The sequence below is a fragment of the Jaculus jaculus genome, chromosome 9, assembly GCF_020740685.1.
Source record: "Jaculus jaculus isolate mJacJac1 chromosome 9, mJacJac1.mat.Y.cur, whole genome shotgun sequence".
Lineage (NCBI taxonomy): Eukaryota > Metazoa > Chordata > Mammalia > Rodentia > Dipodidae > Jaculus > Jaculus jaculus.
The window spans coordinates 45,759,986-45,786,683 of NC_059110.1; the positions used below are offsets into that span (position 1 = coordinate 45,759,986).

The 26,698-nt window shown below is 40.6% G+C and overlaps 2 pseudogenes; both read left to right on the plus strand.

The window, feature by feature from the left end:
- The first annotated feature begins 12,903 nt into the window (after positions 1–12,903).
- Positions 12,904–13,302, plus strand: LOC101594228 (annotated as a pseudogene).
- An 8,514-nt stretch (positions 13,303–21,816) lies between these two features.
- On the plus strand, positions 21,817–22,577 carry LOC101614729 (annotated as a pseudogene).
- The last annotated feature ends 4,121 nt before the right edge of the window (positions 22,578–26,698 follow it).

Sequence of the window (26,698 nt, forward strand, 5' to 3'; positions counted from 1 at the left end):
AAAAACCAAAAAAAAAAAGAAACTGAAAATTTTTATTTCAGGCCTATTCATACCACCATTCTAACATTGAAACCTGTGGTGGGCTGGCATAAGAACAGACTGTATCAAGGTACCATTACCTGGATGGGAAAGTGTCATCCCCTGTCCCAACTCAGGACCATGTCCCTCTGAAGCTGCTACAGGGATTTCTGCCCGGTAACAGCAGTGCTGGGGACGCTATGATTTCAGCTTCTACCAATGCTTTGTGGCTCTTCCAGACCCTGCTAAATCAGGGTTTATGACAGCTTGAGTCTTGTGGCCTCCTGCAGTGGAGAGCTCCTCTAAGGCTCCCTGCTTTGTCAAGGTCTGTGGTAGGACAGTTCCCATATACAGGCTTAGTGATGCTCCTGAGGTTGGGCAGGAAAACCTCTTGGCTATCTAATATTGCTAAATGTTTTTTCTCACGCATGCAAACATCAGAAAAAAGGAAGGCAAACGTTTCCTGGTCCGCACTCTTCCCCCAGTACATAAGATAGCATTTGAAATAGTGCTGTTTCAAGACACAATTTTGCTCTCTTACTTTTTTTTTTAGTTTTTTCTTTTTTTAATTTTTTTTTAAAATTTTTAAATTTTTATTAACAGTTTCCAAGATTATAAAAAAAATCCCATGGTAATTCCCTCCCTCCGCACTCCCCCCGACACTTCTCTCTTACTTTTTGATTATCCTGTTAGCAAGGGTATGTATGCTTTAAGTTAAAGAAGGGGGAAGGTCACATTAGAGCAGTGGAAATTGTAATATATAAGTAGTTTTGGATTTGTATTTATATTATCCTCTCTTTTACATGTTTCTTTCATTAGTATTAAAATTAATTAAAAAATTTTTTTGAAGCAGGTTCTCACTCTAGCCTAGTGGAACTAACTTTGTAGTTCATGCTGGCCTCGAACTCACAAAATAATCTTACCTCAGCTTCCTGAGTGCTGGCATTAAAGGTGCGCACCACCATGCCTAGCTCCAGCTTAACTTTTACTAGGCAAAAAAATCGGTAAATAAAATTGAAAAATGGTGTATTAAATTTTGTGGGGTTTTTATGTTTTTTTGGGGGGGGAGTAGTGTCTTGTTGTAGCCCAGGTTGACTTGGACTTCACTATGCAGTCTCAGGGGGGCCTTGAACTCACAGGGATCCTCCTACCTCTGCTGGAGTCGAAGGCGTGTGCCACCACTCCTGGCTTTTGTTTTGTTTTGAAACAGGACCTCAAGTAGCTCAGGGTAACCTTGAGTTTGCTGTGTCACCAAGCATTACCTTGAACTACTACTGATCCTCCTGCCTCCATTTTCCAAGTGCTGAAATCATAGCTGTGCAACAGCACACCTGTCTTAAAAAAAAATGGATTTCTTTTTTTTTCAAGGTAGGGTCTTGCTGTAGCCCAGGCTGATTTGGAATTCACTGTGTAGTCTCAGGGCACCACAAACTCACCAGTGATCCTCCTACCTCTACTGGGATTAAAGGCATGCACTACCATGCCCAGTTACAAAATGCATTTCCAGTTTTGCTTGTTACGTGGATGTTGATGTCTATGTATTTTCTTACCCTTTTTCTTTAACCTGTTAGCTTGTATGATCCATTGGAAATGGAGTTAAATAACCTATTTACATACCAAATTAGATCATGGATATCACTTGAAACATTTTCAGAGCTAAAGACATTAGTTATAGCACAATCCACTAATTTTTCTAAAACAAATGCACTATCTCTTCTATTTCTAATATTATTTTCCCATGATCATTTTCCTAAAGGTCCCCAAAAGATTTTGCCCAAAGTTCATTAATAAAAGGCATTCTACAGTTTCTCCCCTTCTCTTTTTCTTTTCTTCTTTCTCTTTGGAATAATGTGGCTAAAATGTGATCCTATGAATATTAATACTGAAAGGAAGTTGGACTCCATGTTGGAACATTGAGAACACATTTTGTCTCATGGACACCTTGCAGCATCCCAAAATGGCAAGTAGAGACTTGAATGTTGCTGAGTTACATTTTGACTAATCATACACACACACACACACACACACACACATATATATATATATAAATAAAATTTGGTTTTGATCATATAATTCTTTTAAAAAGGGGCTGGAGAGATGTCTCAGGGGTAAAAGGCACTTGTTTGCAAGGCCTGATGGCATTGGTTTGATCTAATACACACATAAAGCCAGATGCACAAAATGCACATGCATCTAGAGTTCATTTGCCATAACAGAAGGCTCTGGCACACCTATTTTCCCTCCCTTTCTCCTTTCCTCTGTTTCTCTCTGTCTCGAATAAATAAAATATATGTGTAAAAAAAAATCTATTTATTGCCAGGCATGGTGGCATATGCCTTTAATATGCACTCAGGAGGCAGAGATAGGAGGATCGCTGTGAGTTCAAGGACACCCTGAGACTACGGAGTGAATTCCAGGTCAGTCTGGGGTAGAGTGAGACCCTACCTCGAAAAATCAAAAACAAAAACAAAAAAAAAGTATTTATCTGTACTTAGAAGCTTGACTTCATGGGAATGTTATTGCAGTTGTTGCTTAATTAGATTTGCCTTTTAAAATTTTTGTTGTTGCTGTTGTCTTTTCCAGGTAAGATTTCACTCTAGCCCAGGCTGACCTGGAATTCACTTGGTAGTCTCAGGGTGGACTTGAACTTACTGCAATCCTCCTACCTCTGCCTCCCAAGTGCTGGCCTTAAAGTCGTGCACTACCACACCCGGCACATCTTTATATTTATTTATTTGGTTTTTCAAGGTAGGGTCTTGCTCTAGCACAGGCTGACCTGAAATTCAGTATTAAAAAATATTTTATTTATTTATTTTATTTATTTATTTGAGAGAGACAAGGGTGGGGAGAATGGGTGTCTTAAGGCCTCTAGCTGCTGCAAATGAAATCCAGATATTTACACTACCTTGTGCATCGGGCTTTACATGGGTACTAGGGAATTGAACATCAGTCCTTTAGTTTTACAGGCAAGTGCCTTAACTGTTAAGGCATCAGTCCAGCACTATATTCATTTTTTAATTTTTAAATTTAAAAAATATTTTTATTTATTTATTTTTATTATTATTTTTTTCTGGCATAGGGCCACCATGGCCAGCTTTTTAACTTATTTATTTATTTGAGAGTGACATAAAGGAAGGAGGGGGGGGGAGACAGGGGGAATGCCAGGGCCTCCTGCCACTGCAAATGAACTCCAGACACATTTATATGGGCCTTTTCCATATTTCAAATCGGAGGCAGGAGAATCGAGTTCAAGAGTTGAAGCCAGCCTAGACAACAATGGTGAGAACCAGTCTTTTATAAAGGTCTTCAGGCCAGGTGTGGTAACACAAGCCTTTAATCTCAGCATTAAGGAGGCAGAGGTAGGAGGATCACTGTGAGTTGGAGGTCATCCTGGGACTACAGAGTGAGTTACAGATCAGCCTGGGCTACAGTGAGTCCTTATCTTGGAGAAAAAAAAAAAAAAAAAAAAAAAAACAAGGCTCCCGGAGGTGGGAGAGACAACTAGGAGCGTGAAGGGTGTGAAGTACGTGAACTAGAATGCTGTGGTCACAGTTAGAAAGCAAAAGAAGGTACAGTCACCGAAACTTGATGATGCATTTCAACAAGAGCGGAGAATGTAGTAGAAATGATTTTGGGGTTCTGACTGGGGAAATATTGCTAACAAGAATAGGAAGTTTGGGGGTGACTCACCTGCAGAAAGATATAACTTCATTCTGGAGTCTCAGAATGAATCAAAATACCTACCCAGACAGACCTGGACAAACATTTAAACATGTGCTGTGGAGTCCAAGTTAAAATCGTAACATTTCTGAGTAATCTCCAGGAGTTGATATTTGAAGCCAGGCCGCTGATATGTTTTCTACCAGATGGAATGTAGGTAGTGCATCAACAAGACAAAGCACTGGCTTCTAGTGGAGCTCTCCATTTAATGAAGACAAAGAAAATGAATGACAAAAAGAAGGGAGCAAAGTCTGGGAAGGGAAGGATATTTAACACGGCTAGTGAAGGCACCCACAGAGCAGGCTAAGGACTTCAAGTCTGAAAGGCGAGTCATTCATTTAAAACAGAATATTCAGATCTTACCGAAAGTGAAGTGCTGAGATGGCCGGAAGGTCGTATCTCAAAGATACCACTGGATTTAAAGAATTGAATTTTTTTTTTTTTTTTTTTTTTTTGTCCCCAGGTAGAGTCTCACTCTGGCCCAGGCTGACCTGGAATTCACTATGGAGTCTCAGGTGGCCTCGAACTCACAGCGATCCTCCTCCCTCTGCCTCCCGAGTGCTGGGATTAAAGGCCTGAGCCACCATGCCTGGCTAAAGGATTAAATTTGTAAGATCTATGAGATCATGCAAATGGATCTGTACAATGAAAGAGCAGTTTAGGCTTAAGAGGTCCTAAGATGACTGCAATGGGATAAGATATTAATATTTTACAGAATTCCTTTTTAAAAAAAATTTAGTCTTACTATGTAACTCCAGATCTTCCTCCCTCCACCTCCAGTGCTGGGATTATAGGCGTCTCCAGCAGCCAACCTGATTTAGATTTGCTTTCATTAGCACCAGAATAATCCTTTCTTTCTATGTCTCAGATTTCGTATAACTAATATTTATTCCTCAGCAAAGCAGGAGGACTAGTGGATTTGGGGCTCAACAAGGTGCAAACACAGGAGTGCTTCACTTGAGCTGGTCAGGTGGTCAGTGAGCTGTTCTTCCCAGGACCGTGGTCAGCTCTATTTCCTGGAGAGTAGAGGTGCCCGTCTTGTTACCAAACCCTAGGAGAATCTTTTCCCAAGCAGTATGTTTCTGAAATCTGACAGTTTGCTTAACTCCACATTACTCCCTTAACTGATAAATAACTTGCTTCTCATTTTCTCAACAGCTTTGAAAACAATTTAAGAATCAGTCTGACTCCACCTGAGTACAATTGAGGTCGGGTTTAACTCTAGCCCAGGTAGACCAGGCACTCTGTACTACCAGCCTGGCCTCAAACTCATGGCAAGTCGCCTACCTCTGCCTTCCAAGTGCTGGGAGTTAAAGGCATGCGCCACCACGCCCAGGTTTTTCTGAGTAAAATCTCAACACATTTCTGTAGTCCACATTTATTTTCAGATGATTATTACTGTGAAGCAACACAAAAAGAGTACCTGAATTAGAAAGATTTGTCTTGTTTTCTTTTGTGTTGGAAGGGAAACCTTGTCGGTAGATAAATATGTCTTTGGCTCCACCTACTGTACAAAGCGCAAAATAACATCAAAAGAAGTAACCGATAAAACATTTGACTATTTCATGTTTGTTTGATTTCAACTCTTCTTTTTAAACATTTTTAAAAAACTTTATTTTATTTATTTGAGAGAGAGAGAGAGAGGCAGAGAGAGAGAGAGGCAGAGGAAGGGAGAGGCAGAGGGAGAATGGGCGCGCCAGGGTTTCCAGCCACTGCATTGAACTCCAGATGCATGTGCCCCTTGTGCATCTGGTTTACGTGGGTCTTGGAGAGTCGAACCGATCCTTTGGCTTTGTAGGCAAACGCCTTAAACGCTAAGCCATCTCTCCAGCCTTTGATTTCAACTCTTTAAATGAATCTTGGTGAGGTATTATTATTATTATTATTATTATTATTATTATTATTATTATTACTGTGAATATTTTATCTAGTTATTTGGTCAGTATTTATTATGTCTCAAGAACTACGCTAGATGCCAGGGAGAACTATTAATCGTGGTGTGACACTGACTTAGCTTAACTCTTTGAGTTCCTTAATGGAATTTTAAAAAACAAGCAAAGAACAGTTAAAAAATAACACAAATTTGGTTTTTCAAAAAGAGAGCATCAGGGCTGGGGAGATAGCCCAGCAGTGAAAAGCGTTTCCTCAAAAAGCCTGACATCCCGTGTTGGATTCCCTAGTATCCATGTAAAGGCAGAAGCTCAAAGAGCAAGCATGCGCCTTTTCTCTGTGATTGCACAGGAGTGCTGTTGTCAAGACTCTTAAAAATAGGGCTGGAGAGATGGCTTAGGGGTTAAGCACTTGCCTGTGAAGCCTAATGACACCAGTTCGAGGCTGGATTCCCCAGGACCCACGTTAGCCACATACACAAGGGAGCGCACGCGTCTGGATTTCGTTAGCAGTGGCTGGAGGCCCTGGCGCGCCCATTCTCTCCCTCTCCCCCTCTCTCTCTTTCTCTCTCTCTCTCTCTCTCTCTCTCTCTCTCTCTCTCTCTCTCTCTCTCTCTGCCTCTATTTCTCTGTCTGTAGCTATCAAATAAAATACATAAAAATAAACAAAAAATTTTAAAAAAAGATTCCTAATAATAGTATTATTCAGGAGGGAGATGTGGGATGATCACTGTGAGCTGGAGGCCATACTACAGAATAAGTTCTAGGTTGGCCTGGGTTATTATGAAACACTGCCTTGAAAACAAATAATAAATAATTAAATTATGATAGGAATAGGAATTATAGTCTGTCAGCCATCCAACAAATGAGAACATATTTCTCATATTTATTTATTTATTTATTTTGGTTTTTTGAGGTAGGGTCTCGCTCTAGCCCAGGCTGATCTGGAGTTCACTATGGAGTCTTGGGGTGGCCTTGAACTCACGACAATCCTCCTACCCCTGCCTCCTGAGTGCTGGGATTAAAGGCGTGCACAACCACACCTGGCTAGAGAACATATTTCTATATTCTACTTAAGGTTAGGTAAAATGAATATTATTCAATTATTTAATCATTTTGTGGGCTGGAGAAAAGGCTCAGTGGTTAAATGCACTTGCTTGCAAAGCCTGTTAGCTCAGGTTGGATTCCCCAGGACCCATGTAAAGCAGAGAGCATGTATCTGGAGTAGGTTTGTAGCAGCAAGAAGCCCTGATACACCCATATATTCATATACATACACAGAGATGCAAATAAATAAATTTTTAAATCATTTAGCAAAGTAGTTCTCTCCTCTGTGTGATACTTGCCCTCCTCTTATGTTTCACATTGTTCTCAGAGCATGGGAAACTTCAGAACTGGGGGAACTGTGAAAGTAGTCCTCATGTGTACAATTTTTCAAATTTCAGCATGTTAATAAGTGTGTAAGTGGTACAAGAACAAAATTATTCCCATAATTCTTTAATTGAATTGAAATAAAAACAAAGAAAAGACTTAACATTGCTTTTAAAAGTCAGCTGAGATAAAAATTCCCAAATGAAATATTTACAATGCTTGGTTATAGCACCACTTACCAAAGTCGTTAACATGCCTTTCTGTTGTATGTCTCAGTGGCTTTGGGCCACAGGAAGAGGTACCTATGGACAGCTTTATGCAGTCCATGTCCTTTGTGGATGATGGCAAATTTAATAGTTTCACTTAGTATAGCACGAAACAATACTATCTCTAAGTAATTATGTACCACTGTAACTATAAATTCTATGTGTATTAAAAATATTTCATTTTGAATAACTCTACAAATGATTGTTAGGCCTTTAAGACAGACTTCCACTTACTATTAACAAATGGAAGTACATTAGTTCCTGTTAGATGGTTTTGGATATAAAAATGAAGTTCAGGGCTGGAGAGATGGCTTAGCGGTTAAGCGCTTGCCTGTGAAGCCTAAGGACCCCGGTTCAAGGCTCGGTTCCCCAGGTCCCACGTTAGCCAGATGCACAAGGGGGCGCATGCATCTGGAGTTTGTTTGCAGAGGCTGGAAGCCCTGGCGCGCCCATTCTCTCTCTCTCTCTCCCTCTATCTGTCTTTCTCTCTGTCTGTCACTCTCAAATAAATAAATAAATAAATAAATAAATAAAATTTAAAAAAATGAAGTTCAAAATTATTGTAGCAGGAGCTTCATACAGTCACAACAAATTACCTGAGCTCATGATCAGCGCAATACGAAATTATCCATGAATTACTATTTAAAGACACCCCAAACCTTTTTAGATTTGAAACGTCTTCCCCAATGATCTCCTATGGAATATGAATTTTCCACAGTTCTACATTTATTTTGTTTTGTGACAGGGTCTCATGTAGTCCAGGCAGGCCTAGAACTTGCTTATGTAGCTGAGGATGACTGAATTCTGGATCCTTCTGCCTCCACTTACCAAGTGCTGGGATTATAAGTGTGCAGCATCACACTTTGCTTCAAGGTCCACATTTTGATTAGGATAGTGTAATATTAGACCTCTGGGGAAGGTGATGGACTAGAAGCTGCTTTTGTGTGACCCAGTAAAGGAGAAGAGGCAGTGTGAGAAAAGGATAGATTCTATTCAAAATAGATAAAGAGGAGGAGCTTCAGAAATTTACAAATGTAAGGACAAAATGATGAAAAATGCTGACAAAGACAGGCAATTCTCCCAGCAATATGGCTCCTTGGGGGCTGGAGAGGAGGCAGAAAACTCATCCAATAGGTAAGCCATAATTTTGCAGATTACTGAAGAAGGGAGCCCACCTTCTGTCTCACTGGTATGAATGGGAGGAAGGTGGAGGTGTCAGAGCTATGGACCCCTCCTTTAAGAATTAATCCAATAGAGAGAGCCTGTCACTTACTCACCTGGAGAAGAAAACAGCCCTTACTTAAAGAGGTAGGAGGTATAGTTACCCTTAATGAGATAATGCACGATCCTCCCAGAAGCCCCTCCCTTGGCACAGTTGCTCACTGACCCTCACTGCTGAGCCTGCCCACTTCTATGAGTTTCGACTTTCTATTTCTCCTCTCTGGCTGGATGCATGTTTGCCCTGACAGGCTAGAGCCTTTTGATCTGCGTCTTAGTAAATCTCCTTTGCTCACTCCTCATCGTCCATGAACCTGATGAAGATCTGCAATAAAAAGGACTGGCACCCTACCATCAGGACCACCAGCCTCTGGTGTTGTAGGTTTCAGTGCAATTAGTGAGACCACTGGCAGAAAAGCAGTGAAGAGCAAGTCCATTTTGTTACTCTGTGTGACTCAGAGGACAGTGGCTGGGTGCCATCTTTTTTTTTTTTTTCTTTTCCTTTCAGTGTGTAGTTCAGGCTGGCCACAGCTCCTGATCCTCCTGCCTCTGTCTCTTTAGCAATTTCCTACTATGGTGCACCATCACAATGGGCTGGGTGCCATCGTGAGAGGGAAGTTATCATTTAAAACTGAGTTACCCTGAGACCTAAGAACAGCCACAATCTGGGGGTCCCTAGTTTAACCAAACAACCCCCGGTGAGAGACCGCCCTGGAAGGCATTGTGGAGAGGGTGCCAGATGCTGACAAGCAGAAAGGTGCAGTCCACAGGAAATGTGGCTCTGCCAGGAAGTGCACAAGCAAAGGCAGCCATGCCCATGGGGGCTGATGTCATAGGGTGAGGATAACTGGAGTTCACAGGCCTGAGCCTGAGGTCAGTGAGTGGATGAACCTCTCCGGCTGCCTATCTTCAGTAGAGCCAGAACGTCTGAGCCTGCAAGACAACCCTGCAGCTGGTGATTATAGAAAGTCTGGGAAGTGTAGAGACAGGTCTTCCACCTGTTAGGGCTGCTTCCCAGAAGACTTGTCCAGTTGGGAGATAGCCCCAACTAGAATAACATCACCTTATGGGGTGTGAGCTGGACAGTCTTCAGGAAGGTGAGAGAAGCTGCCCAGGCCACAGAATGCTAAGGGTGGTATACAGAGAAGGGGAGCTGCCTAAGTGATGAGCCCTGAGCTTGTCCAGTCCAGACTCAACACCAGCCTCAACAGAAAGATAACGCTCTCCATGCCCGTCTCCTGTTTGATTACACTTTCATTAGTATTTTCACTTTTATACATGCCTGCCAGTCTCAAAGGCTTAGGATCCAGAAAGAAGTAGATTCAACAGCTCATATCTTTTTTATTTCATTTTATTTATTATTTGTTTATTTTTGTCTTTCAAGTAGGGTCTTACTCTAGCCCAGGCTGACCTGGAATTCACTGTGTAGTCTCATGGTGGCCTCAAACTCAAGGTGATCCTCCTATCTCTGCCTCCTGAGTTCTGGGATTGAAGGTGTGCACCACCATGCCCAGTTAATTTTTTTTTTTTTAATTTTCTTCTTTATTTATTTTGAGAAAGGGTCTTACTCTAGCCCAGGCTGACTTGGAATTTACACTGTAGCACCAGGCTGGCTTTGAACTCATAGCAGTCCTCCTACCTTAGCCTCTGAAGTGCTGAGATTAAAGGCATACAGCAACATGCCCATCCATATATTTTATTTTTAAAACATTTAGAAATATATTTGTTTATTTGAGAAAGAGGGGGATAGACAGGGAATTGGTTGAGTTGGACCTCTTGCCACTACAAATGAACTCCTGATGCATGTGCTACTTTGCACATCTGGCTTTATGTGAGAACTGGGAAATTGAACCTGGACCAGTAGGCCTTTCAAGAAAGCACCTTTAATTGCATTTTTCCACTCCTTTAAAACATGTTTATTTATTTGAGAGAGGGAAGGAGGGAGAGAGAGAATGGGCATGCCAGGCGAACTCCAGAACATATGCCACCATGTGCATCTCTCTGGCCCCTTTAAAACATTTTTTGACAATTTTTATTCATGTCTATAATGTATTTTGACCACAGTCCCCTCCAGTTATCCTTTTTCTTTGTGTGTCATAGGCATGTTTATTAAGTTATGACAAACACAAAGGAAATACAAGTTACCTCTCCATACCCCTTCTGTTCCAGGACAGCAAGCATTTTTTTGGTTTTCATTTCTGACCTTCCCTCAGTTTGAGGGGAGTATGGTCAGGGTGGGGAGGCCCTGCTATAATCTGCTGTTCCTGCCTGGCTCACTGGCTACACCACAAGCCGGTTCCTCCAGCAAGTCCAGAGCACGGGCTGCTTGGTCTTAGCATTGCCTTGGCTCCTACCGCTCTACTACACCATTGTGGAGAGTCTGTCGCTTCCCTTGCAACCAGGTTTACATGCGCCTGCCTGCTGTGGTTTGACTCGCTTACTGTATCCTTAGAAGCCAGCTGCCTCGCCCCAGCTGTGTTCCTGGTGCCCTGCTCCGGTACATCACTGGGCACACACAGAGTTTGGTGACAAGTGACAAGCAGAAATCCGCAGACACTGAGCAGCTGGGCTGGCAATGCTGGTGACAGAGTGGGGCGCACGTGGGTGCGCAGAGGCTACCTCTGTCCCTGTGAGCTGGCATTCATGTGGTCCCGGATGCTGATGTCGGAGTAGGCCTTCGGCGCTGCGGCAGCACACTCCACTGTCAGGCGGCTTCTTCACGGCGCTGCAGGCATATTCCGCGGTGTAGATGGTGTAGAAGGCTCCCGGCTCTGCTCCTCCCAGAGCTGCGCATGTCAGCCTTTTTTGCCCCCCAGCCGCATCTCTGGCTCCTCCACGGTGACCAGTTATTCTTTTTAATCTTTTTTTTTTTTTTTTTTTTTTTCCCCCTTGGGGTAGAATCTAACTCTAGCCCTGGCTGACCTGACTGTTGAGCTATCCCTGAACTCATGGCAATGTTCCTACCTCAGACTTAAATCCGTGCACCACCGCACCAGACTTCCAGTTACCATTTATTATTATTTTTTTCTAATTTCTTACTCTTTTCCGGCCAGAATATTCTGCGCTCTTTTATTTCTTTTACTTAATCTTGCTTTTCTACTATTTTGTTATGTCCCTACCTTCCTTAACTTATTCATTTATGATTTATTTATTTACCATAAATATTTTAACTCATAGTACACTCTACATTGTGTTTGCCATTTTGGTCTTATGATTATTAGGGATGTATTAGTGGACTATAATTGATTTTAAGCGAATCTCTGTATTTTCTCTTGTGTGGGATAGTGAGTATTATAGTAGCATGTTTTTTTTTGTTTGTTTGTTTGTATTTCGAGGTAAGGTCTTACTCTAGCGCAGGCTGACCTGGAATTCACTATAGAGTCTCGAACTCACAGCAATCCTCCTACCTCTGCTTCCCAGTGCTGGGATTAAAGGCATGCACCACCACGCCCTGCTCTGTTTTTGATTTTAAAAGAATGTTTATTTCTTCTCCTCTTTGGCATTGTGAGTGTCATAGCAGCTTGTTTTTGTTAAGCCTTGGGAATTGAGTCCTTGAGAGTAAGCTGATCACTGAAAAAAAATCTCAAAACAAACCCAGAAGAGATACCTAAACATACAGATGCACAATTAAAAACCCAGAAACACAACATAGCATGAAAAAGCCACTCCTCCAAAAGACAATAATTCCTCAACTGCAGAACTCAAAGATAATGAAATAGGCTAACATGCCAGATGATTATTTCAAACATTTACCAGTAAAAATAATCAATGGCCTACAAGTAGATTTAAACATGCAAATTAATTCACTCCAGGGTCTGGAGATGAAAGTCAACACTATAGAGTGAAAATAAGATAGCAAAAAGGATGAGAAAACAAGATATATGGATTCAAAAAGTTAGGACCTGTGAGAAAAGTTCAGCAAAGAAATTAAGAATTTGAATACCTAAATTTCTGTATGACATGTAAAAATATTAAAAATAAAAATAAATAAATTGAGATGAAAAATATTACATTTATTTATTTGGGATCCAGAGAAAGAGAAAGAGAATGGTTCAAAGTGTGTTTTTGTTTAAAAAAATATTTTTATTTACTTATTTATTTATTTGACAGAGAGAAAGAGGGAGAGAGAGAGAGAGATAGAGAGAATGGGCATGCCAGGGCCTCCAGCCCACTGCAAACGACCTCCAGACACATGTGCCCCCTTGTGCATCTGGCTAACATGGATCCTGGAAAATCAAACCCGGATCCTTTGGCTTTGCAGGCAAACGCCTTAACCACTAGCCATCTCTCCAGCCCTGATTTTTTTTTTTTTTTTAAATTAAGAACATTCTTTGTGTTTTACCCAGTGGGCCCTGCACTGACTTTGTCTGCTGGCACCAGCAAGTCTACCAGTTCTTCCCCGGCCATGGCATTAACATTTCATGGCTTCCTGCTACACGCTGTTGCTGCTGCTCATGGCCCTCAGCTTCTTTGCCATTTGGCACATTATAACATTTGATGAGCTGAAGACTGGTTACAAGAATCCTATAGACCAGTGTAATACCCTGAACCTTCTTGGACTTCCAAAGTACCTCATCCATGCTTTCTTTCTTCTGTGTGATGCGGCAGAGTGGCTTACACTGGGGCTCAATGTGCCCCTTTTGGCATGTCATATTTGGAGGTATATGAGTGGACCAGGACTGTGTGACGACAATCATCATGAATGCAGATATTCTAGCATTCTGTCATAAAGAACGGTGGTGCAAATTAGCTTTTTACCTCCTAGCATTTTTTAAAAAAAATTCCTATATGGCATGATCTTTGTATTGGTGAGCTCTTAGAGCAACACAGAAGAATTGGTCCAGTTAGGTGCATGCAAAAGGCCACCAAAGGAAGGGATTGTATCTATCAAGAGATCCTGTTTCCAAGAGTAGCGTGTGGAATCTGATCAGTTACTTTAAAAAATAACTTCTTAGTTTTTAAGTGTTTCTACATTTTTTGCTTGTGGAAAGACTGTTTCCATGTTATACTTGGATAAATAATTTTAAGTGAAATTCTGTATAAATTAATATAAAATGATTACCTCTGGTGTTGACAGATTTGAACTTGTACTCTGAGGAACAGCCATAATCCTCGAAATGATTGCATTAATTACTGACTAGTCCATTGACAGCTTTGTTTATAGGAAGTTGTAGGACCCATTTTGGTTTTATTGAAATGCCATCCAATTCTAAATTAGCTGTAGATATCAGGTGCTTCAGATGAACTGCAATTGTATATCTGGTTTGTGAGAAACATAGGTTTACTTATTTATCAGGTAGATGAGTATATATAGACACATTTACAAAAACCTCCAAAAGTGAGATTTTTCCCCTTTTGACTTGAATATTATCACTGTATATTGCATGAATGAGTGATCTCCAATATTTCCATCAAAGTAATATTTGCTTTCATTCTGAAACACAAGTGAACATAATTTAAAATATGTGAATTACTTGTGAAGAATGAATTTGCAAGTAAAGCTTTATAAACATGTTTATTTGTAAGACCTTTCTTGCTAAGAAATTGATTATGCTTACTGTTCTAATCTGGTGGCAAGAGTATTCTTTTTTTCACTCTAGCCCAGGCTGACCTGGAATTCACTATGGAGTCTCAGGGTGGCCTCGAACTCATGGCAATCCTCCTACCTCTGCATCCTGAGTGCTGGGATTAAAGGCATGCACCAGCACGCCCGGCAAGAGTATTCTTTTTTTTTTTTTTTTGTTCATTTTTATTTATTTATTTGAGTGTGACAGAGAGAGAAAGAGACAGAGAGAGAGAGAGAGAGAGAGAGAGAGAGAGAGAGAGAATGGGCGCGCCAGGGCTTCCAGCCACTGCTAACGAACTCCAGACGCGTGCGCCCCCTTGTGCATCTGGCTAATGTGGGTCCTGGGGAATTGAGCCTCGAACCGGGGTCCTTAGGCTTCACAGGCAAGTGCTTAACCACTAAGCCATCTCTCCAGCCCAAGAGTATTCTTAAGAATTTGAAAGTCCTTTAGGATTTCAAAACTGAATTGAAAGTTGTATAACCCACTACTAAATGATAAATGGGTCAATGATGAAATCGAGAAGAAAATTTAAAAAATTCATAGGATCAAATGATAATGAGAACACAACATACCCAAACCTTTGCGACACAATGAAGACAGTCCTAAGTGGGAAGTTTATAGCCGTAAGTGCCTGTATTAAGAAACTAGAAAGGTTGCAAGTAAAAAACATAATGCTTTGCCTTAAGACCTTGGAAAAAGAAGAACAAGACAAACCAAAAATCAGTATACAGGAAGAAATAATAAAGATTAGAGAAGAAATTAATGAAATAGAAATAAAAAAAAATGATCCCAACAATCAATGAAACAAAGAGTTGGCTCTTTGAAAGGCTCAACAAGATTGATAAACCTTTAGCAATTTGATCAAAAGAAAGAGAGAAAAGACACAAATTAATAGAATTAGAGATGAAAAAGGCACCATCACAACAGATAACAGAGAAATTTAAAAGAAGACACAGGGACATACTATAAGAACATATATGCCACTGAGTTTCAAAATCTGAAAAAAATGGATGATTTCCTTGATGTATATGACCTTTCAAAAGTAAATCAAGATTGAGATTGACCACTTAAATAGATAAGTATGGAGATCCAAGCAGTCATAAAAAATCTACCAACTAAAAGCAGTCCATACCCAGATGGATTCACTGGTGAATTTTACCAGACCTGCTCAAACTTTGCTATAAAATAGAAAAAGAAGGAATCCTACCAAACTCCTTCTATGAAGCCACCAGCATCACCCTGAGACCAAAACCAGATGAAGATAGAACAACAACAACAAAAATTACAGACCAATCTCCCTCATGAACATAGATGCAAAAATTCTCAACAAAATATTGGCAAACAGAATACAAGAGAATATTCGAAAGATCATTCATCCTGACCAGCTAGGCTTTATCTCAGAGATGCAGGGATGGTTCAACATATGCAAATTGATAAATGTAATACATTACATAAATAGACTGAAGGACAAAAATCGCATGATCATCTTATTAGACATAAAATAAAACATTTGAAACATCCAACATCCCTTCATGTTAAAGTCCTGCAGAAACTGGGAATAGAAGGAACATATCTCATCATAATAAAGACTACATATGACAAATCTACAGCCAACATAATACTAAATGGAGAAAAACTTGAAGGTTTTCCATTAAAATCATGAACAAGACAAGAGAGGCCACTGTCCCCACTTTTATTTAATATCATACTAGAAGTCTTAGCCATAGCAAGGGTACCAATTGGAAAGGAAGAGATCAAGTTATTATTATTTGCAGTTGATATGATTCTATACATAAAGAACCCTAAAGATTCTACCAGCAAACTGTAAGAGCTTATAAACACTTATAGCCATGTAGCATGATACAAAATAAAAATGCAAAAATCAGTAGCCTTCCCATATGCCAACAATGTACACACAGAGGATGAAAGCAGAGAATCACTCCCATTCACAATTGCATTAAAAAAAAAATTACCTTGGAATTAACCTAATCAAAGAAGTGAAGGATCTCTACACTGAAAACTTTAAAGCACTCAAGACAGAAATTGCAAAAGACAGTAGGAAATGGAAAGACATCCCTTGTTCTTGGATTGGAAGAATCATTATTGTAAAAATGGCAATCTTACCTAAAGCAATCTACACATTTAATACAACCCCCATCAAAATTACAATGGCATTCTTCACAGAAATAGAAAAAGCAATCCAAAAATTCATTTGGAAGCACAAAAATCCTCAAATATCTAAAACAATTTTGAGCAACCAAAATAATGCTGGTTGGGCTGGAGAGATGGCTTAGTGGTAAAGTTGCTGCCTGTGAAGCCTAAGGACCCTAGTTCCAGGCTCCATTCCCCAGGACCTATGTTAGCCAGGTGCACAAGGGGCCACATGTGTCTGGAGTTCGTTTGCAATGGATAGAGGCCCTGGTGCTCCCATTCTTCCTCTCTTTCTATCTGCCTCTTTCTCTGTCACTTTCAAATAAATAAATAAAAATAAATCAAAAACAAAAAAAAGAACATAAGGCTGGTGGCATCAGCATACTTGCTTCTAACCTATATTACAGAGCTGTAGTAACAAAAATAGCATGGTACTGGCACAAAATCAGACATGTAGGTCAATGGAACAGAATAGAAGACCTAGATGTAAGTCTGGGTAGCTACAGACACCTGATCTTCAAGAAAATACCCAAAATAGGGCTGGAGAGATGCCTTAGTGGTTAAGCGCTTGCCTGTGAAGCCTAAGGACCCTGGTTTGAGGCTCAATTCCCCAGGACCCATGTTAGCCAGATGCACAAGGGGGCACATGCATCTGCAGTTCATTAGCAGTGGCTGGAAGCCCTGCTGCACCCATTCGCGCCCTCTCTCTCTCTCTCTCTCTCTCTGTCACACTCAAATAAATAAATAAATAAATGAACACAATTTCTTTTTTTAAATGCCCAAAATACTCATTGGAGAAAAGACAGCCTCTTTAGCAAATAGTGCTGGGAAAACTGTATATGCATCTGTAGAAGGATGAAAATATATCCTTATGTCTCTCCATGCACAAGAGTTAAGTCCAAAATGGATAAAATATCTTAATATCAGATCTGAAACTCTGAAAGTGCTAGATGAAAATGTAGGGGGAAAAGTCTTGGCAAAGACTTCATGAATAGAACCCCAATTGCTCAGGAAATAAAAGCAAGAGTCAACTGCTGGGACCTCATGAAATTATAAAGCTTTTGTACAGCAAAGCACACTGAACAGAACCAAGAGGCAACCTATAGAATGGGAGAAAAATCTTTGCCAGCTATACATCTGACAAAGGATTAATATCTAAAATATACAAAAAACCTCAAAAAAACCTAAATAATAAGAAATCTAACAACCAAATTAAAAAAAAAAGGGGGGGGGGCTATGGAACTAAGAAGAGAGATCTTAAAAGAAGAAATGCAGGACTTCCAGGTAAGATGGTGACTTAGGAACCATGCCAAACTAGCCTAGGGAGGGATATAAGCAAAACCTCAGCAAAATACACTCTTCTTCTGAAAAGTGAAGGAGTATAGGTTATTCTTAGACACAGTGGAGAAGCTGGAGAGACCAAGACCCACCAGAAAGGAGGAAAATGGCCAGAGTCCCACTGGGGCAATCGTGGCCTGCAAATCGTGTGTGCCCAGTGCAGTCCCCCAGGCGTGCCAGATGGCAGCAGCAGCAGAGACCAAGCAACAGGTTTTTCAACTTCATCAGCCTTCTTGCAAAGTTAAGAAGTCTGAAGGAAAGACAACTGAGATCAACTAAAGAGCTACTGAAAGTGCAAGCAACTCCAGATGTCAAAACTCTCCCATCCCCCACCATCAGAACTGCGAACCTCGAGCATTCAGCCCCCCATGGCAGCACAGCCCAAAGAACAGATCAGAGGCACAGCTACACAGCACAACACAGAGGGAATGAGGCGAGTCCTCAGCATTGGTGAGACTGGAAGCCATCCCAAAAGGTAAAGAGGCTGACTGACAAAACAAAAAACAAACAAACAAACAAAAAAACCAAACAGCAAAAAATACAAAACAAACAAAAAAACAAAAAATTCAGCTACACGGTCCTGCAAGAGCTAATCTCTCTTTCCTTGTCAGGGCAGGTTATGGGGTATATGTTCTTGGTTGGCTTACCATTTTCTTTTTTCTTTTCTTTTTTTAAAAAATTTTATTAGCATTTTCCATGATTATAAAAAAAAAATCCCATGGTAATTCCCTCCCTCCCCCCCCCCACCACTTTCCCCTTTGAAATTCCATTCTCCATCATATTACCTCCCCATTGGCTTACCATTTTCAAATAACCTGTATTTGGGGGTTGAATATTGTTGCCTTTGGTGCTTTCATATATATAGGGCCTTTTTTATTTTTGCTTCTGTCATTATTGGGGGCAGGGTCTGATCCAGAGCCAGGTTGACCTGAAATCCAATTCAGAATTCTGACAAGATTAAGGGTGTAGAACAACACATACCCTTAGGTATTTTGGCTTTATATGACTATCTGTTTTAATCCCCGCAATTGCATACTTTATGCTTGTTTTTATTGATTGTGTATGTTATTTGGTTGAAGTTTAGAATTATTCTACACAGTCCACTAGAATACTTACTTAGCAAGCAAACTCAACTTCTAAGATTACTTCTGTGGCTTGATTAGGGCAACTTGAACTGATATCCTGAGGGTATATAGAGGTGGATTGCTACATCTGGGAACACTGCAGATAAGTAAAAAATCCAAGCAGCAAATAAACTCAGGATGCAAAACTCACTACAATATAATACAAGACACTCAAAGAATCAAGACAATACAGTCCCACCAAAAACTATAAGTCCATCAGTAATGATCACCAGTGAGACAGTTTTAGATGAAATGCTTGACAAAGATTTCAAGAAAATGATGGTATCTATGCTCAAAGAAATCAGAGAAGAAATGAAGGGAATCAAAGAAGAAACCAAAGGAATTAAAGAAGAAAACAACTTCTGAAAGAGGATATAGGAAACCAGTTTAATGAAATAAAGAGGCCATTATAAGACATGAGTAAGGAAATAGAAATACTGAAGGAAAACCAGATTGAAATCCTGGCTCTGAAGAATGCAGCCAGTGAAATAAAATCTCTGTGGAAAGTCTATCCAGTAGAATGGATGAAGGAGAGAGCAGAATATCTAAACTGGAAGACCAGGTGGCAGATCTAATACAATCCAACAAAGAGAAAGACAAGCTAATAGCAAGGTATGAATGGGAATTTTAAGATATCAGGGACAATATGAAAAGATCAAACATAAGAATTCAGGATATAACAGAAGGAGAAGAATTTCAATCCAGAGGTTTAGTAGATGTTTTCAACAAAAACATATAAGAAAAAATTTCCCCAAATTGGGAAAGAAATGCCAACGCAGATACAAGAAGCTTTTAGAATACCAAACAGACAAAATCTGGAAGGAACCTCTCCTAGCCATGTTATAATTAAAGTACTAAACACAAACCGAAGAAAATATATTGAAAGCTGTTAGAGAGATAAAGCAAGTCACCTACAAAGGCAAGCCCATCAGAATAACTGCAGATTATTCAACACAAACTTTAAAAACCAGAAGGACTTGGAATGATGTATTCCAAGTTCTGAAAGGTAACAACTGTCAAACAAGCCTACTTTATCCTGCAAAGCTATCTACCCAAATTAATGGAGAAATAAGGACATTCCACAACAAAAACAGGCTAAAGGAATTTATGACAACTAAACCAGCTCTACAGAAAATACTTAAAGGAATTCTTAATGCTGAAGAGAAAGCAAAACACACACAGGAGGAAATAGGAAAAAATAAACCACACCCAAGTAACACTTAAAACAAATGAGTAAAGGGAAAACAGGAAACACTACAAAATAAGAAGAATGGTGAGACTAAATACTTGCCTTTCAATAATAACTCTTAATATCAATGGCCTCAATGTACCATCCAAAAGACACAGGCTTGCAGACTGTGGATTAAAAGGCAGGATCCTTCCACTTGTTGCTTCCAGGAAAGTCATATCTCAATAAAATATAGACACCACCTTAGGGTGAAAGGATGGAAAATGTTATTCAAAAAAACAGGTTTAGGAAACAAGCAGGGGTTCCTATCCTAATATCTGACAGTATAGACTTCAAACCAACATTAGTGAGGAAAGATAAAGAAGGTCATTTTATACTGATAAAAGAACACTCCACCAGGAGAACATTATAATCCTAAACATATATGCACCTAACATGGGGGCTCCCAGTTTCATCAAACAAACACTATTAGATGTACGGTCACAGATAACATCAAACACAATTGTAGTGGGAGACTTCAATAGCCCACTTTAATCAACTGACAGGTGATCCTTGCAAAAAAATAAACAGGGAGACATCTGAGTTAAGTGATGTCATGGAACAAATGGACCTACATATCTACAGAACATTCCACTTAGATGCTCCAGAATATACATTTTTCTCGGCAGCACATGGAACACTCTCTAAAATAGACCTTATATTTGGACACAAATCTCCACAAACACAGAAAAATTGAAATAATCCCTTGTACTCTATCTGACCACAATGGCATTAAACTGCAAATCAGCACCAAGAAAAGCTACAGAGCATACAGAAATTCATGGAGACTGTTGCAGTCCGGTTCGCATTGCTGGTAGAAATCACCCAATCAACAGCAGCTTCTGGGAAAAAGAGATTTATTTTGGCTTACAGGCTTGAGGGGAAGCTCCACGATGGCAGGGGAAAATGATGGCATAAGCAGAGGGTGGATATCACCCCCTGGCCAACATAAGGTGGGACACAGCAACAGAAGGGTGTGCCCAACACTGGCATAGGGAACATGGCTATAAAGCCCTTAAGCCCGCCGCCAACAATACATTCCCTCCAGGAGGCATTAATTCCCAAATATCCATCAGCTGGGAACCTAGTATTCAGAGCACCTAAGTTTATGGGGGACACCTGAATCAAACCACCACAGAGACTAAACAGTACACTATCAAATGATAAATAGGTCATTGAAGAAATCAAAAAGGAAATTAATAAATTCATAGAATCAAATGATGATGATAATACAATATACCAAAACCTTTGGGACACAATGAAGGCAGTGCCAAGAGGTAAATTTATAGCTTTAAGTTCCTATATTAAGAAATTAAAAAGGTCACAAGTAAAAGACCTAATGCATCACCTTAAAGCCTTGGAAAAAGAAGAACAAGGCAAACCCAAAATCAGTAGATGGGAAGATCTAATAAAGATTAGGGCAGGGCTGGAGAGAGGGCTTAGCGTTTAAACGCTTGCCTGTGAAGCCTAAGGACCCCAGTTTGAGGCTCGGTTCCCCAGGTCCCACGTTAGCCAGATGCACAAGGGGGCGCACGTGTCTGGAGTTCGTTTGCAGAGGCTGGAAGCCCTGGCGCGCCCATTCTCTCTCTCTCCCTCTATCTGTCTTTCTCTCTGTGTCTGTCACTCTCAAATAAATAATTAAAAAAATAAAGATTAGGGCAGAAATTAATGAAATAGAAACCAAAAAACCATCCAAAGAATCAATGAAACCAAGAGTTGGTTCTTTGAAAGGACAAACAAGATTGATAAACCGATAGCAAATTTGACCAGAAGAGAGAAGAGATGAAAATTAATAAAATTAGAGTTGAAAAAGGTACCATTACAACAAATACCAAAGAAATTCAGACAATTAAAAGGACATATTTTAACAATATATATGCCTCGGTGTCCACCGACCTCGCCAATCCCGCAGCCGCAGCAGCCGACATGAGCTTCTTGTTTGGTAGTTGCTCTTCTAAAACTTTTAAACCAAAGAAGATCCCTGAAGGGTCACACCAGTATGAGCTCCTGAAACACGCGGAAGCCACACTTGAGAGTGGCAACCTGCGCATTGCTATCATGCTTCCCGAGGGGGAAGACCTTACCGAGTGGGTAGCAGTTAACACGGTGGACTTCTTCAATCAGATCAACATGCTGTACGGGACCATTACGGACTTCTGCACAGAGGACAGATGTCCCGTGATGTCAGCTGGACCAAAATATGAGTATCACTGGGCAGATGGAACAAACATTAAAAAACCCATCAAGTGCTCTGCGCCGAAGTATATTGATTACCTGATGACATGGGTTCAAGACCAGTTAGATGATGAGACACTGTTTCCATCAATAATTGGTGCCCCATTTCCGAAGAATTTCATGTCAGTGGCAACAACGATCCTCAAACGACTCTTCAGGGTTTACGCTCACATTTACCACCAGCACTTTGACCCTGATTTGATCCAGCTTCAGGAGGAGGCTCATCTCAATACATCTTTCAAGCACTTTATTTTTTGGTCCAGGAGTTCAACCTTATTGACAGACGAGAGCTGGCGCCACTACAAGAACTGATTGAGAAACTCACTTCCAAAGACAGATAAGAGTATGCGGAGCTGAGCAGCTGTCTCCTGGTGGAGCTGTGTGGAGTGTACTTGGGGTTGTGTTCTGTTTTGTTTTTATCTGGATTGTTTCTTTCTTAGGTCTGGGGGCTGGTTGGGTTTCCTCTTATCTATTCTGAGTTCATAAAACTATGTCCTGTTGTGAGAGGAAGCCAAGAACCATTCTCTACATTTGAAAGGGGTAAATTCTATCTTACTGATATGCAGTAATTTTTAAAAAATTAACCTTACTTAAGGACTTTTTGTAATATCGTGCTAGAAACAAAAATGCCTACTGAATGAAATGCTGATGGATTGGATTCTGTGTTGTGTAAACCATGGTGCATTGTGAAGTCCATAAAAGATTTCTATGTTGGAGCACTCTGCCAGCCTCACTTCCAAGGTGCAGGCACAAACATAGGACTGAACAGGACTCAAAACAATGCTAGGATTACTACCCACTTGTGCACACTGTAAAATAGTCTGTCATCAAAGCCATAGTTTACTCAAATTGGTGATCTCCATGTTTTACTACATTAAAGACACATAATTAGTAAAGGTGTGCATGTAGGACATAACTGTAAAACAAGAAAAAAATGATTTCTTAGTTATTTTTGATATGGACTCACATACTTGTTCAACAGATGTTTAAAGTTCTACAAGTAGGTCTTTCTCCATTTCTTAATATCTGTGATATTGAAACTCGGGAGGTTGAAATGTAAGTTACTGCGTTTTGGCTCCTTTCAACATGTTGACCTTCGCACTGTTAGTGTAATCCTTCAGGTTAAGTATGGGATTGCCATCCTCAGAGGTGATGCTAAACTGCGAGGTTTCCTAGCAATTGCCAAGTAAGCCATAAACCTGTGGAATCCCCTTTTACTTCACAGGAGAAGGGAAGGAGGGTGTGGTTGGAGTAGGTGCTGTGAGCATAGGGAATAGATTGATTATGGGGAGTCAAGTTCTGGAAAAATCTTTTCAAAACCCTGGAATTAGAATGGCATGTAGATTTTAAATGAATTACTTATAAACAGAGTCTTAAAGACTTAATTTTAGGAATCAACTTCCATGAGAAGTTAAAATATATATTATTAATTTTGGGAACAGACATTACCCATGGAATTTACAAAGGGTTAGGGAAGTTCATCACCTTTTAGCATTTCTATTCAGTGAATGGAGCTGGTATTTGCCTATCATTTTAAATGATAACTACCTCCACAGTTGGCCCAGTGTGAAGCATTGTGACTTCCTCATTTTTCCACTGTGAAGTCTTTCTCTTTGAAGTGGTATATAATGAAAATGCTACTTCGTTAGTGACTTGGAAATTTTATTTGACATGATTTTCTAATGAATTATTGTCAGGAGCAAGTTCAGGAACTTAGATTTTTGAGCAAGTATCTAGTTTTTTCATGTCAGCTTTGTTCTTTAGATGTATGCTTTTCAGACTTCTAGTTGTAGTTTTGTCAGTTCTGATTAATCTGCTGTCCTCAATTAGAAATGCATACCCTTCTAATAGCAACTTAGGCCTTTTCCATAGTAGAATAGAGATGTTTGCTCTGAAATTACACAGACTGCAAATGCTTAGTGGGAAAGAATCTAAAATGAAGTCAGTTTGGTTTTGTCATTAATAGGTAGGACAGTGTAACTATAATTAAGATCCTGGGGAGCTGCCTCCCCTCACTTCATTTCTAGCAGGTATTCAAGTACCAATTATAAAAGCAACAGGAGAGCCTGTTAATGGCAAACATATTAGACAATTGTTTGTTACATGCTTATTTATAAACCATAGAGAGACCTAACTAATTTTCTTAGAACATATCTTTTAGTGTCAAAGTAGGTAGTAACAACCATCATGGGTTGATTTGGGAATAAAATCTGACATTGTAATTTACATGGTCACTCAAATGATCTTCTGCCCTACATAGATGTCCTGTCAACCTGGTGACCAAGGGTTCCAGTAGCAATGTGTAGAGAGGACAGTGAAAGTTGTGTTTGTTCTTTTAAGACTTTACATAGTGCACTATAAAAGTGGAAAGCTATTTCAGTAAATCAGTACTTGGTAGTTGGGCTTATTGTCCCAGTATATTAGATAGGAGTTTGCTCTCAGTGGGCCAGAATCTTGAAGTGCCATGTTTCCAAGTGTTCCATTTAATGAGTTTAGGAGAAATGAAGAGAGACGTGTGTGACATGATGAAGAACAGCCACTCTCCCAAGGAGAGGCCTGGCATTGGACATGGCGTTAGATGACCACAGCCAAGGAAACACACAGGCGAAAGATGCAGCTCAATAAACACTTGCTTTCAAAAATGATGGCATGAGCAAAGGGTGGACATCACCCCCTGGCCAACATAAGGTGGGACACAGCAACAGGAGGATGTGCCGAACACTGGCATGGGGAAACTGGCTATAAAACCCATAAGCCAGCCCCCAACAACACACTCCCTCCAGGAGGCATTAATTCCCAAATATCCATCATCTGGGGAGCTAGCATTCAGAACACCTACGTTTATGGGGGACACCTGAATCAAACCACATTCCGCCCCTGGCCCCCATAAACTGATATCCATACATGATGTAAAATACAATCCATTCAGTTTAACTTTAAAAGTCACCATAGTTTTTATCAATCCCAATGATGTTCATACATCCCATAGTCCAAGATCTTTTAACTGAGCCATAATACCAAAAAATAACTTCAAAAAACCCATAATGGCACAGAATAAATATTCACACTGCAAAAGATGGCATTGGGCATAGCAAAGAAACATTCAACTAATACCAGATTTAAAACAACCAGGGCAAACATCAAACTCTGTAGCTTCAAGTCCAGCAACTCTAGCCAGTGACAAATCTTCAAGTCCGATAATTCTAACCAGCAACAAGTCTCTGGCATTCCAATTCCGCCCCTCCAGCTAGGTTACTCACAGTCCTGGGAAACTTCATCAGGGCTGGCAGCTCCTTGGCAGCTATCTCATGGTCCCGGCATCTCCACTGGGTCTCCACTGCAAGCCACGGTTCATCCTCATGGCCCCATGGGGTCTCTATGCAGGCAACCAGCAAACCCGCTTCACACTGCCCATGGCCATTTCCAAAACACAAGACCATGACCCTCTTTCCAGCATTTCTTATATTCCACGATACCAGGTAGGGTGCCAATTTGTTAATCCAGGGGGGAATAAAGCAGACTTTGAAGAACATGACACTCCTTGAGCACCCAGACCCCTTCAAAAAAATCTAATTCTTCTTGTTGCCCCAGCGCAGGTCAGCTAGCCCAGTCTCAAAGGTTGTAATCTCTCAGTTGCAGCTGAATGGGCAACAGTTCACCCAAAGATTTTACTTTCTGTGCCATATCCCTCTGCTCACATCAGTTCATTTCTACGCAAAGCAACCCTGCACAACTTCTCAGGACATGGGCATAAGAGCAAGCTTCTCACACAAACTGCTATCCCAGTCCAAGCAAAGCTCTTTCTCACCCTCATAAGCCAAACCTCACAGTCCATAGTTCTTACTGCCTTCCGGTCTTCCAGCTCTGACCAGATTAGTCCATCAAGCTGTACTTACAGCACTGCCAGGCATCTCCTAGGCCAAGGTTTCAACTCCTTCCACATTCCTCTTGAAAATCAGCTCCAACAGGCCAGAGCCACACAGTCAGGTGTCTAGCAGCAATCCCACTCCTCGGTACCACTTTACTGTTGCAGTCCAGTTCGCATTGCTGGTAGAAATCACCCAACCAAGAGTAGCTTCTGGGAAAAAGAGGTTTATTTTGGCTTAGAGGCTCGAGCAGAAGCTTCACGATGGCAGGGGAAAATGCTGGCATGAGCAGAAGGTGGACATCACCCCCTGGCCAACATAAGGTGGGACACAGCAACAGGAGGATGTGCCAAACACTGGCATGGGGAAACTGGCTATAAAGCCCATAAGCCCGCCCCCAACAACACACTCCCTCCAGGAGGCATTAATTCCCAAATATCCATCAGCTGGGGAGCTAGCATTCAGAACACCTATGTTTATGGGGGACACCTGAATCAAACCACCACAGACCCCATGACAGTAAGATTGAAGCTTGAGTTTACAGAAGAGCTTGCTTATAAATGTCTGTCTGTCTTTCCTGATCTTTTAAAAATTCTAACTCATTACTAAGCTAATTATTTTCCTTTGATGTTTATATAGAGCTATAAAACAGATGGTGTTCTCCCTCATCCTTTGATAGGAGCATCCCAACAAATATCACATAGTAA